Here is a 13,571-nt window from a genome sequence, read left to right on the forward strand (position 1 = left end):
AACGGTACACATAGTTGACTAACGTTAACCAAACACATTATGAACAACCTTACCTGCAGGTGTGTCACGTAGTCGTGATCCATCTTTACTGCCTTAGTTTAGCCACCATGTCGCTATCTTCACAGCATAGCTGCATAGCCTGACGTTTGAGGTTCTGTCATATACTGACTCCCTTATCAAAGGAGCAGTAAAGTTGTTCCAAGGGAAAAGGCTCGGGACAACACCACTGTTCAGGCGACGAACGACGCAGCCGCACCACAATCCGGAGCGAAATGCCGGCTGCAGCAGACGGTGCTACCTGTGTTTACATTAAAACTATGCCCTTCATCTCTTCAGACTGCCTGTATCCATTTGGGTTTCAGGTTTGGATCCACAGGAAAATAATGCAATGAAAGGTAGGGCTGTTTTTGGTTAGGAGGACGAACAGCCTGGAACATAACAGAAACTGCAACTCTTCGACTCTGCCATTCTTCATATCTGCCGCTATGCTAACAGGAAGTTGTTTTACACGTCAGTGACGTATTTCCGGTCGAAAAATACGGAAGTGTGAAAAAGGTCTATTAGTTACTTAATATCATATTAAGCTGGCTTCTTCGCCTAAAGCACTTACCTTTAGCTCGTAGCATGACAACAATAGCTGTATGTCACGTTTCCCAGCATGCTTAGCGGCCAATCATTGGTCTTGTTGTTGAACCTTGGTCACAGGGACACGGTGATTGGACAATGATTGGCCGCTAAGCATGCTGGGAAACGTGACGTACTGCTATTGTTGTTATGCTACGTACAGGTCTGAACCTAGAGCACAGAACAACAGTCGTACGCCATGGAAAAATAGTGAAAAAGAAAATATTTTCATCAAATAGACTTCCATGTGCTTCCCCTGCAGAAGAGGATTAGGGCCATGGAGAAAGAAAAAGAGGGCATAGAAAATTCTGACTTTAATCTCAGAATTATGTCTTAAATCTCAGAATTCTGATTTTAATCTCAGAACTACGGAGGCCTGTGAGCTACTTCCTTCAGTTTGCTTTAGCAGCACTGTGGAGTCATACATGGCGAGTGCAAACATTTAATGAATCGTTAAACAATGTTTAACATTGTTTGTGTTGTATATTGATTGTATGTTGTAAACTGCATTGATTGTTCTTCATGTTGTATACTTGCATTTGTTCAATAAAGTTATATAAAAATAAAAATAAAAAAAAAGAGTGGAACTACCGAAAAGTTTCCTGTTGCGTGCTTGAAGTTTACCAGAGGAGGCCACTGTGTTAACAGCACAACACAAGTTGAGTAAAAAGAGATTTATATATTTGTAATTAGTTAATGAAAGGGCGACAGACTATGCTAGCATTTTGTAAAACGTCTAAACGTACGTACTGTTGAAATATTAAGGTAAGCATCTTGTGACTGACAGTCTCATGGAGTTTCATTTCAAGTTGTGCATTTCTGCACACTGACTGCATGCAGCCTGTTTTACATTCAACTACCTGATCATCTCATTTCTGGAGATTTAAAGACGCTTTTTACGTTCTGAAAATACTACTGGACTTGTTTTTATCTGGGTGACTGAATGGCCACCGATCATCTTTATTTTGACTTCACAATATTTAGCTCTCAGGGCAGGCGTCCTGTCACCTCACTTTATATCTTTTTATTGTCTTATTGGCCGACATGCAGGACGGTGTCCCGTTTAATAAGAATCTATGTCATGTTATGAGCGGAAAGATGAGACCAACTGTCGTTCTTAACACTGCTTTAATCTTTTTTTTTTTTTTTTTTTTTGGAACACTTTCTCTCTTACGTGTTTTTTTTTATTGAACGATTGCAACATACAAAACAAGAAAATACAACAATTATGCACATATAATGTACAATAGAATTCTGAATACAGAACAAACATCTTACATTCTTTAAAAAATACTAATTATTAATAACAGACACAAAAGGGAATAAAAAATAAAAAGAAACAAAAAAATAAAAAGAGAAAAGAGAAAATGCGAGAGTAAATCTATGTCAGCAGTCCAAAAGTATTACAGATGCTAATTGTTTTTTGAGCTTTTGTATTTTTTGAAGCAAAAATTAAGTTAAAATAACGCTGCAGTTCCAGTTTGAACACAAAGAAATCAGGTTTTTTATTGGCTGCTTTAATCTTAACGGCAGCTTAACCGTGTGCAGCAGGTACAGACACAATCAATGAGTTATATCACTAGAGGAGACACGCCCGCTTTAGAAGCCTGGCCGACGGTGGCGGAGCGCGACGCCATCTTGGTGAGGTCGACGACGCCCACATGACATTGATTTCTATTGATTTTAGTGGTGTCTAAGTAGCTTTTATAAACTGTATATATTTTTAGATTTAAATATATGTATACCTATATATAAATATATTATATTTTATGTATATAATATATATATATACATCATTTGTTGTTGTTAAAGAAGAGAAACAGTCAGCCTTAAAAGTTCAAACTTGAATGAAAATGCATTGTTGCAGGACTTCTTACAAATAAAAAATTATTAGAAAGAATTTTTTAAATTAATTTCTAAACATTTAGAAGTTTTAGACCTCTTTGACATGTAATTTAAATTATTTAGAAAAACCCAACAATAAGTCAATAATAATAATAATAATAATAAATCAATAGTAAGTCAATACAAACAATAAATAACAATAAATAAATAAGTCAATAAATAATAATAAAAATAATGTTATTATTATTATTATTATTATTATTATTATTATTATTATTATTATTATTATTATTATTATTATTATTATTAATAATAATAATAATATTCAAAAGAAGTCCAAAAGTGAACAACAGATTTACCCTAAAAAAAAACAGTCTGGCCTCTCATCAAAATCTGTTTCCACAAATGTTTTGAACAGCCAGACTGTGTTGCTAGTTGGTAACCACAGTGATCCATCTGGGTTAACTCTTTTGATAGATAAGGCCCACTTTTTCCCTAAGTCTGAATCCATTGGATACCTGCAAGAAAAGTTCAGTCACTGAGTCAGAAATGTATAAATCTTTATTACTATATTAGCCTAGTATGCTGTATACAGGTTTAGCAAAATAAAATGTACATTTATATTGACAGCAAAATAAATGTACATCATGCAGCATGTTGATAATAGCCCTGCAGCATCATTCATGTCAACATGTGTTCTATTAATGAAGCCCCTGCAGCCTTAAAAGAAAAAAAATTAAAATACTTACCTTTGAAATGATACACCTACCTCCTTATTGGACTCATTTATCTGATTTTGGCAGTTGAAACCAGCACAATGAACTGGCATTATGCAAAAAATGTGTTCAAATGCATTCACTGCAGCAGTAACTTCACCTCACCAAGATGGCGGTGCTCTCCTCCCATGAGGAACCACGTGATGTCTCCTCTAGTGATATAACTCATTGGACACAATAGCCTACGTGCACGATAGAACTTCCGGTTAACTTCCGTGTTTCGAGTGTGAGGCCGACAACTTCCTGTTGGTTGTGTTATTGTTGTGGGGAGTTTTGTTGAGTTGCTAGTTTTGAGTAAATAGGAGCGGATTTCGGGTAAAAGAAAGGCGTTTGTTGTTTCAACGCGTGACAAAGACATCACAACATTGTTGTGTACCCGTGTGCGAATTTGTCAAAGTACAACAGTACTAATATAAGCTTTCATAGCTTTCCAGTATATGTGTCGGTGAGAGCCGAATGGATGGTGAACACGGCGGGAGGACTTCACCCCAAGCAAGACGAGTCGTGTTTCGTATTTGCAGCAATCGGAAGGAAAATGCGTCATGTAAACACGCCGTTCGGAATACTTTGCCCCGGTCAGACTCGTTCGGATCAAAATTTCTTTCCGATCGAGATAGCTGGGTTATGCCGATCGTTGTTCATGTAAACGGTCATTCCGATCGTGTGTCACTGCTGCTCTGGTTTACGTCATGCATAGACGGTGTTTCGCTGAGAGAAAGCTAGTGAGCTCATACGGGACCGACCAGCGGCTCTGCGGACGCCCCGCGTAAAGCCCCACTCCGCTCTCGCCCCGCTGGGTCTCCCCTCTCTTTCACCCCTCACGAGGGAGATGCGGGGATGCGTGTCCACTGAGGTCTGGACCCGGCATCCGAGCTCTGCGTTCGGGCTCCGGTGCCAGTGGACCGAGTGAACCTCTCTGAGCAGAGCAGCCGGATTTATTAATGTGTTTGAGGGGAGGGTGCTTTGTTACGTGTGAGTTTTGTTATGTGTGAGAATTCGGACTGCGAGCCGAACCGCCGCTCTGGGTTAGCGGCTGCCGGACTCGCGAGGACAGAGCAGAGCACACAGTGTGTGCGAGCTTTTCAGAGCAGAAATGCCGCTCAGTCCTTAGAAACTGTTCAAAAAATCACGACACATGGAATTGTGTTTCTAATTGTGCCCCGACAAATAAAGGCTGATCATTTACGTGCAGCCAGGATGCAGATTGCAGCGTTTCCCACATGGTTTGTCCTGGATTTTGTCTCCATCAAAAGGCTAATGTTGTTAGCCCATGTTGTTAGCCTATCCTAACACTGGGTTGTTCTTCAGTTCTGTTCTTCTTCCACAAAAAAAGCACTGACCACAAGGATTCAATATAAAATGATGAGCGAACAGGCACTTCATAATATTCATAAAATTAATAAAAGCACGTTTGGAAGATCGCCTCGTGTATTACCGAGCTGCTGCATAAATATGTGACAGCACAGGTTTGTTTACAACGGGACACATTTCCTTTCGGTATTTTCGACACTATATATTTTCGACACGATATTTTGCCCATGTAACCACGCACTGGTCGACAATCCTGTAGATGTCGTTCACGTCGATTTTCAGGAGACCTTGTAGAAAACGGGTGAAATATGCCATCTTTCGCAATCAAAATCTGCCGTGTCGCTGCTATAGAAGTCGCAAGCCGGAAATGGTCGGCCTCACACTCAAGGCGGCGGAAGTAGAACTCCTTACTTTCGTGCACGGAGCCTATTCTTCTGCATAAAACATTCAACGTCTGACCCCTAGTGGTCAGTCCTCCACAGGTATGGTAAGTGCAGGGGATCAAATCTCACTACATCTCCCCTCTTAGAAAATAGAACATTTTGCACTATCTTGGCAATAACAATAATGGCTTTAGGTTCTAGCTTCTTTCTTTTCCATATGCAAATATAAAATAAACTATTTTTTTTCTTCATGCATTGCACAATAACCATATAAAATAAACATTTTCTATTCTTCTTTTCCTTGTACATGTACACCTTAGTAACCTGTTTTTTTTTTTACAACGTGGATCATAAGAGGACATCACAGGGGTAGACTGCCCTCCCTCCTAAAAGGGGTTTATTTTGCCCTTTTAATACTAGTCTCTAAATCTCTGAGGCACTTTGATCTCACGGCCCCTGTAGGTCATCTTCACTGGAGTAGCAGGCTGGATGGAAGGACCTGGAGAAAGACTGATTGAAGGTTGGCTCTGCAGCAACTCTGGTGGAACCGCTACAGCACTGCTGTTGTCCTTCTGTGGTGCAGTAGGGTCGATCTGAGGTTGATCCACAGAGTTTTCTGTCACTGGAACAGCCTGGAGATGTCGTCTGTTCCGACGGGCTATGTTTCCGTTGTCCATCTCCACGATGTAAGATCTCGGCTCCTTGGACTTACTGATGACCTTAGCAGGAGTTGTCCATCCTTTCTCCCCATCAAGCTTCACTCTAACATCTTGACCTGGGTGAAGTTCTGAAAGTGGTTGGGCTGAGTGTCTGCGGTTGTAGAAGAATTGATAGGAATCTTTGGGTGTTATGTCCTTCAGGCGGACAGGATTTGGATTTATTGGGCTTGGCAGTAAAGTCTTTTCCAACACAGGAACGGTGGTTCGGATTTGTCTACCAGTCATGAGCTGTGCTGGACTGCACCAGTCGCTGCGATTGGAGTAGACTGGTAACGCATGAGTGCTAAGCAAGGATCTGGCTGTTTTAAAATGTACTTCGCAGTTTGAACAGCCCTCTCCGCACTCTCTTGGACTGTGGGTAATGGGGGCTCGCTCACATGAGCGAACCCATACCTCTGTTTGAAGTCTTGGAACTCAGAGGACGTAAACTGCGTCCCATTGTCACTTACTAGTTCTAACGGAATCCCCCATCTCACAAATATGTGCTTGAGCTTGTTGATTACTTGCTTACTGGTGATAGAGGTGAGAGAACTAATCTCGATGTCTCTGGAAAAATAATCAACTGCAACCAGATACATTTTATCTTCTAGCTCAAACAGGTCGACTGCAATCCTCTGCCATGGACCACTGGGGAGGGGAGTCGTAATCAGTGGTTCACGTCTCTGTGTAGGCCTATGTTCTCTGCAAAAGTTACATGACTTTACTTTGCTGGTGATTTGTGCTCCGATGTTAGGCCACCACACCATTAGTTTGGCTCGCTCTCGACATTTAGTAAGGCCCAGACTGATGCAAGACACTCCTTCTCTATCTGTGAGTTCTCCGCATCAGTGAGAGTGCGCGAAGCAAAGGCAACAGGCATTAACTCTCCATTGTGGTCCTGTAACAACGTAGCGCCCAGACCATAGCTGCTGGCATCAGTGCTGACCACTGAAGGCTTGTTAACATCATAGTAGTGGAGTGCAGGTGCAGCCACCAACATTGTCTTTGCTTTCTTAAATGCTCGTTCCTATGGACCCATGCAGTCCCTTTTCTGAGCAGAGAGGTGAGTGGATGTAACACTGTCGACAGGCCAGGTAGGAATTTTCCAACATAGTTTATGAGTCCGAGCACCTGACGCAGCTGCTCCACGTTTGATGGGCTGGACATCTTCGCGATGGCTTCCACTTTGCCCTCATCTGGCTTCACACCATCCGCTCCAATGATGTGGCCAAAGAACTGCAGTTCAGTTTTTCCAAAGTGGCACTTAGCCCTGTTAAGTTTGAGTCCAGATGCTTTGACTGTTTGTAGGACAGCTTTGAGACGGTTGTCATGCTCCTCCTTGTTCGATCCGTAAACCAGAATGTCATCCATGACAACAACTGTCCCCTCCAAGTCTCTCAATAAGTTGCTCATGAGCCGCTGGAAAATTTCAGGGGTGGAGGTTATGCCAAATGGCAGGCGTCTGAAACAAAACCTGCCCATAGGAGTGATGAAAGTGGTTAATTTTTGGCAACTTGGGTCCAGTGGAATTTGCCAAAATCCACTGGAAGCGTCCAGAGTGGAGAAGACTTTGGCACCGGCCAGTTTGGGTGTTATGTCATCCAGTGTGGGCAAAATGTAACGTTCGCGCTTTATTCCCTTGTTCAAGCGTTTCAGGTCGACACACACTCTGACCTCGTCTTTGTTGCGTTTTGGTGAAGGCACCATTGGGACACACCAGTCTGTTGGTTCCGTAACCTCCTCTATGATCCTGAGGTTCAGCATGCGTTTTTTCCACCTTTGGAAGGAGTGGAAATGGGACTGGTCGTGGCGTACTGACACTGTAAGGCACTGCATCATCAGTCAGCTCTATTTTGACAGGCTCACAGTTCAGCAATCCTATTTCCCCAAACACGCCATCTGGAGGATCGCTTTTCACCTCATTGACTCTTGTGACTAGTCCCATGCGCTTTGCCACCAACCTGCCCAGTAAATTACTGGCATATTGTCATTTTATGACTGTAATCCAATACTTGTATTTTTGTTTTTTATAAGTGGTAGTGGCGAGGAATTTACCAATGCATCTGACCTGTAACAGATTCCTCATCGGAATCTGTTACAGCCTCTGCTCTAACTTCCTTCAGCATCTTTGTTTTGCACACTCCAGCAAAATGTCCCATCTTGTTGCATTTTCGACATCTTTTATCACGAGCAGGGCAATTTCCTCCTTTCCCGTGATCCCTGTCGCATCTTTGACACTTGCTTGTTGTCACCGTGTTTTTGTGCATAAACATGTGCTTTCTGTTTGTCATAGCTCCGCCTTGCGCTGTAATATCTTCTCTGCTTCACCTCGTTCACTGCTGTTTCCCCGTGCTCCGTGCTTTGCTGTTTCACCTGCTCACTTTGGCGGGCGAGTTGAATGGCTCTCTCTAGCGTCAGGTCTGCCTCGAGCTGCAGCTTCTGCGACACATCTTTATGCAGCAGACCAATAACTATCCGGTCCCGGATCTGCTCGTCCCCGGCCCTTTAGCTCCTCTTGTGAAAACAGGCGCGATCGTGAATAACGTTCCTTTTTGGAATAAAATGCTCATCAAACTTCGCCATTACGAGTGAAAAGTCAAATTCTGGATGTGGCCTGGCCTCAGAAGCAGCAGGAAACACAAACGAGCCGTAGATTGGTTCAGAATCCCTCCCCATCGGGTACAAAAGCGAGTTAACTTGCACCTCACCGGTCTCTTTATCCAGCTTTGAGGCAATTCTGAACCGGGAGAACCTCTGCCGCCATGTGGGCCACTCCGTCGGTGGGAAAAATCAAACTGCTCCGGAGGTCCAAACTTTGCCATTTTTCTTTTCAAAGTTGGCGTGAAGTCCTTAATTCTGACACCATGTCATGTTATGAGCGGAAAAATGAGACCAACTGTCGTTCATAACACTGCTTTAATCTTAACGGCAGCTTAACCGTGTGCAGCAGGTACAGACACAATTCTTCTGCATAAAACATTCAACGTCTGACCCCTAGTGGTCAGTCCTCCACAGGTATGGTAAGTGCAGGGGATCAAATCTCACAACAATCTATTTTCACATTATTTAATACCAGACCACACAGATGTGCTTTCTTTACATTTGCGTGAGTGTAAAGGAGGCGCAGGTGGCAGAAGTCACATGACACTTCGGAGTGGCGTTGCGTATCCAAAGCAACCGTCATCTCTTCCTCGGAGAGTACAGACAGAAAAAACAGCCGTGTGTTGATTATTTTTAACACCCACATTTACGGAGCTAACATCACGTCTATCAATTCTGCTACAATGTTTACAGAGAATATGCTTTCATTTTTTGACAGGTGTATTTTTGACAGTTAGGGACAGTTTCAATGTGACGTCATCAGGTAGTTCTCCAAAATAAATCAGATAATTGGCTCAATGTAGATCAGGATTTTCTAAGAATGCATTTTCAGTCTATTTGGATGCACCTGATTTCTCCCAGGTGTCAAATGTTGTCAAAGGTTTACACACAGACATATGGAAGCTCCATGTTGGTGAAAGTTCTCGTTTATCCAGGTGATTTCTTGGCATCTGGATTTCAAATCTTTCATAAAAAAAAGATGGAACTCCACATGCCAAGACTTAATTTGAAGACAAAGAAGATCGTTATTTTCTTGTATTTTCACTGTGACATCAAATAAAACACATTCACTTTTTAAAATTATTATTATTATTAATTAATTTTTCTCTTGTGCAGATTGACCTTGATGCCATCAGTTTGGAGGATGATGCCGCTCTGGGACAGAGACAACACACACAATCACCAGTCACACACTTTACATTAATCAACTATAATGATGACGTTCTTTGGACTGATGGAAGAAGCTGCAGAAAACCCACTCATGCATGCAGGAGAACATGCTAACTCCACGCAGAAAGGAGCCTTTTGGGATTTGGACCAGAGCCCTCTTGCTATGAGGCACGCCTGCTAACCAGTACGTCATTATGCAGCTGTGAGAAGTTTATTTTGAAAATAAGACCATTCTCAGTTAAAAAACATTATTAGAAACATTATTAATTTGAGTTTATTGTTTCAGCATTGGAACATACTTCCTTCAACACAGGAACAGCACATATATAAAGAAACAAAAATAAGTCACAATCTGTGAGTATACATCCTTGTATCTTACTTTTCATCATACAAACTAAACAGTTAATGCTTGGAATGGGAAGGGAAGATGCAAACTTATTTAATCCCTTCCCTATTATAATATGCATAACTTAACAATGATAAATGGCTGCTATGTTATAAATTATAAACTGTAATGTTTCTGTAAAAATGTACGAATAAAGTTTTTTCTTCTGAAATTTTTTTTGTATGAATTTATGGAACCATAACACCTTTTTTACCATATGGGGGGGGGGTTAAATAAGAGTTGCCAACATTATTAACAAGGTCAAAACAAACACATGTAATGCAAGTGACTGAATGTTTCAAAAGGATTTAAATAAATCATAATGAAAATTTAGTTGATTTAATACTTTTGATCTTAGGTTACTATCATTTGATGCATCTGTTATGGAAATACTGAAAATGAAAAGTAAGTAACAAAATAATGAGAAAAACTGTGTTTAATTATACATATTTCTTTAAATTTCACAGAAGAAAATAAGAGGCAGGGATAGGCTCCAGCAGCCCCGTGAACCCAAAAGGGACAAAACGGGTTCAGAAGTTGAATTAAAAAACAAAAAAACAAAGTCAAATTAGAAGGAAAATGTATGTCAGTTATCTGCAGGTATTCTCAGATATGTACTATCGCACATATAAATAAGAAAAAAAACGAAATTAAATAAATAAGATGACTTGATAGCAGTTATAGCAACAAAAAAAACAAACAAAGTTAGATCAAATGTATAAAACAGAACAGAATGAAATAAAACTTGATTGATTCCATAACAGTTAAATTATCTTGTTACCATAGCTCCAATAAAAACGACAGATAAATAAATGTGCTAAAAAATAATACCAAGAACAAGTGTCCAGTGTCTAAGAGACAATGTGGAGTCTTGCATCTGATGGGAAGAAATCCCAGCAAAAGGAATTCTTTTCTGCAATGATGTGTTGCAGACTCCCCTGGAAGGGATGTGAAGTGTCATTTCTGGATCCTCCAAAGCGATGACATCACTGTCAATCTGCACAAAAGAAAAATAAATGAGTTTTAAAAAGTAATAAATGAGTTTTATTTGATGTCACGGGGAACATATAGGAAAAAAAACAAGTCCAGTATTATTTTCAGAAGCGTAAATAATAAAAAAGTGATAAATGGAGCTTCTTTCTTTCTTGTTGTGTGCAAACATTTGACATACATGTACTTGGTGGCCATTTATAAGCCCACTAATACTGGACAAACGTGGTTAATCAGGTGAATCCGAACGGACTATGCAGCTGAGAGAAAAAATGCTAGATAAAAAGTCAATCCTCTGAATCGGCAGTACATAATGACGTAACGTTCAAGCTTCCCGGTGTTTCAAAAAAACCCGCCCTGTTATAAAAGAATAAACTGTACCCTGTAAAGTTTGTAACGGTGCCGATAGCTTCGCTAATGTGCTTTGAAAATAGTAAACACATTGCTGCAGTTCTCTGTTCCACGAAGAAGAAACGGTGGTTGCCGTGGATACGCAACGCTACTCTGACGTGACTTCCACCTCCAGAGCTTTATTTAAACTCGCGCAGATACAAAATAACACATTTGTGTTGTATTAAATGTAATGAAAGGTTATGATTCAGTAACGGGGGACCGTCGTATGCAGAGTGTGTGTTTGACAATGACATAATAAAAAGAGAGAAGGTGTCACGTAGAAATAAAATAGAATCGACAAAATATCGCGATATTTCATTTGGCGAGACTCACATAGATTCAGAATGCTGTCAGGACCAATGAGTTATATCTGTATTTTCTTGTTTTGTATGTTGCAATTGTTTAATTAAAAAAAAACAAAAAAAAGCAATGAGTTATATCACTAAAGGAGACATCACGTGGTTCCCCATGGGAGGAGAGAACCGCTATCTTGGTGAGGTGAAGTTACTACTGCAGTGCATGCATGTGAACACATTTTTTGCATAATACCAGTTCATTGCGCGGGTTTCAACTGCCAAAATCAGAGAACTGAGTCCATGAAGTAGGAAGGTATATCATTTCACAGGTAAGTGCTATAATTTTTTTTCTTTTGATGCTGCAGGGGCTTCATTAATCATTCACATGTTGACATGCATGATGCTGCAGGGCTGTTATCAACATGCTGCATGATGTACGGATAATTTGTTTTCGACATAAATATACATTTTATTTTGCTAAACCTGTATAAAACATACTAGGCTATTATAGTAATCTAGATTTATACATTTCTGACTCAGTGACTGAACATTTCTTGCAGGTTTCCAATGGATTCAGACTTAAGGAAAAAGTGGGCCTTAGCAATTAAAAGATCTAACCCAGATGGATCACTGTGGTACCAACATTTTGTGGAAACGGATTTTGATGAGAGGCCAGACTGTTCCATTGAAACCCGGCACCATACCATCTGTGTTACACAAATTGATCACTCACATGAATCAGTAGGGTAAATCTATAGTTTTTTTTAAGGGTAAATCTGTTGTTAACTTTTGGACTTCTTGTTGACTTATTATTGATTTATTATTATTATTTATTATCATTGACTTATAATTGATTTATTGTTATGATTTATTATTATTTTTGACTTACTATTGATTTATTATTATTTTTATTGATTCATTAGTATTATTATTATTATTGACTTACTATTGACTTATCATTGGGCTTTTCTAAATAATTTAAATTACATGTCAAAGAGGTCTAAAACTTCGACATGTTTAAAAATTATTCTTAAAAATTCTTTGTAATTTTTATTTTATTGGTAAGAAGTCCTGCAACAATTAATTTTTCATTAAAGTTTGAGCTTTAAAGGTTGACTGTTTCTATTATTTAACAACAACAACAAATGATGTATATATATATATATATATATATATAAAATGATAGGACGTGTTTTACTGTGTATTTTAGTGTTTAGGACATGGACTAAGGTAGATGTTCAGAAAAAAGCTATAGAAAGTATCATTTCTTACAAAGCAGCCGTGGATCCGTTTGTGCAGGACAGACCTCCCACTTGTATAAACATGATCAGACTCGGATGGCTGGTGCAGGCAGCCTTTCCTTTTTTTTTTTTTGTTCACTCTCCCTGCTCATAAAAAGTTTGATTGCAGCCTTCTGACCCCACTTATCAGGTCCCTGCATTTCTGCTTGTAAATCAGGATTGACCCCTTAAAAGCATTCCTGAGGATCTCTGGTTCCCTAACTCGCCTCTTTCGAAGTTTCAACTCTCAGGGCAATAAGTGCGGTAAAACTAAACTCCAGCTGGCCCAAGCAAAGGTTAAAATTTTGGGACATTTAGTTTCTGTTTCTAGCAAAATTATTTCTCTCCCTGGACCTCACCACCTTATCTGATCACCCCCCCACCTCTACTCATTTGCGCGGATGATAGTTGAAACAATGTCACCTGTGATTCTCTTGTGCGAATTCTCCAGAATCACATGCAGTATGCTCCACTCCCTTCCATCCAAACTTTCCCATTACTCAAACTGTTATCAGCCTGTTCATGCTGCTGTTAAAATGAGATGCAGTTCTTGTCTGTTTCACTTTCAATGTGTTTTTTCACAATTTTTATTTTTTAATTTTTATTTTATTTATTTATTTTTTCCTGATTTTTTTCTACTCTCATGCCTGGCTCTACTGACACCATTGATGATTTACATGATTGTTTGAAGAAAGCTGTGAGAACAAAGGAAACATTGAGTCTGCCTCCAGCTCTCTCCTCCCCACAGACTCTGCGTCCCGACCAGAAGGCCTCTGTCGGTGACCTGCTTTACCTGCAGACATTTAACTGATTTATCAC

Source organism: Oryzias latipes, chromosome 5, assembly GCF_053564925.1.
Source record: "Oryzias latipes strain Hd-rR chromosome 5, Olatipes_Hd-rR_3.1".
NCBI classification, from domain to species: Eukaryota; Metazoa; Chordata; class Actinopteri; order Beloniformes; family Adrianichthyidae; genus Oryzias; species Oryzias latipes.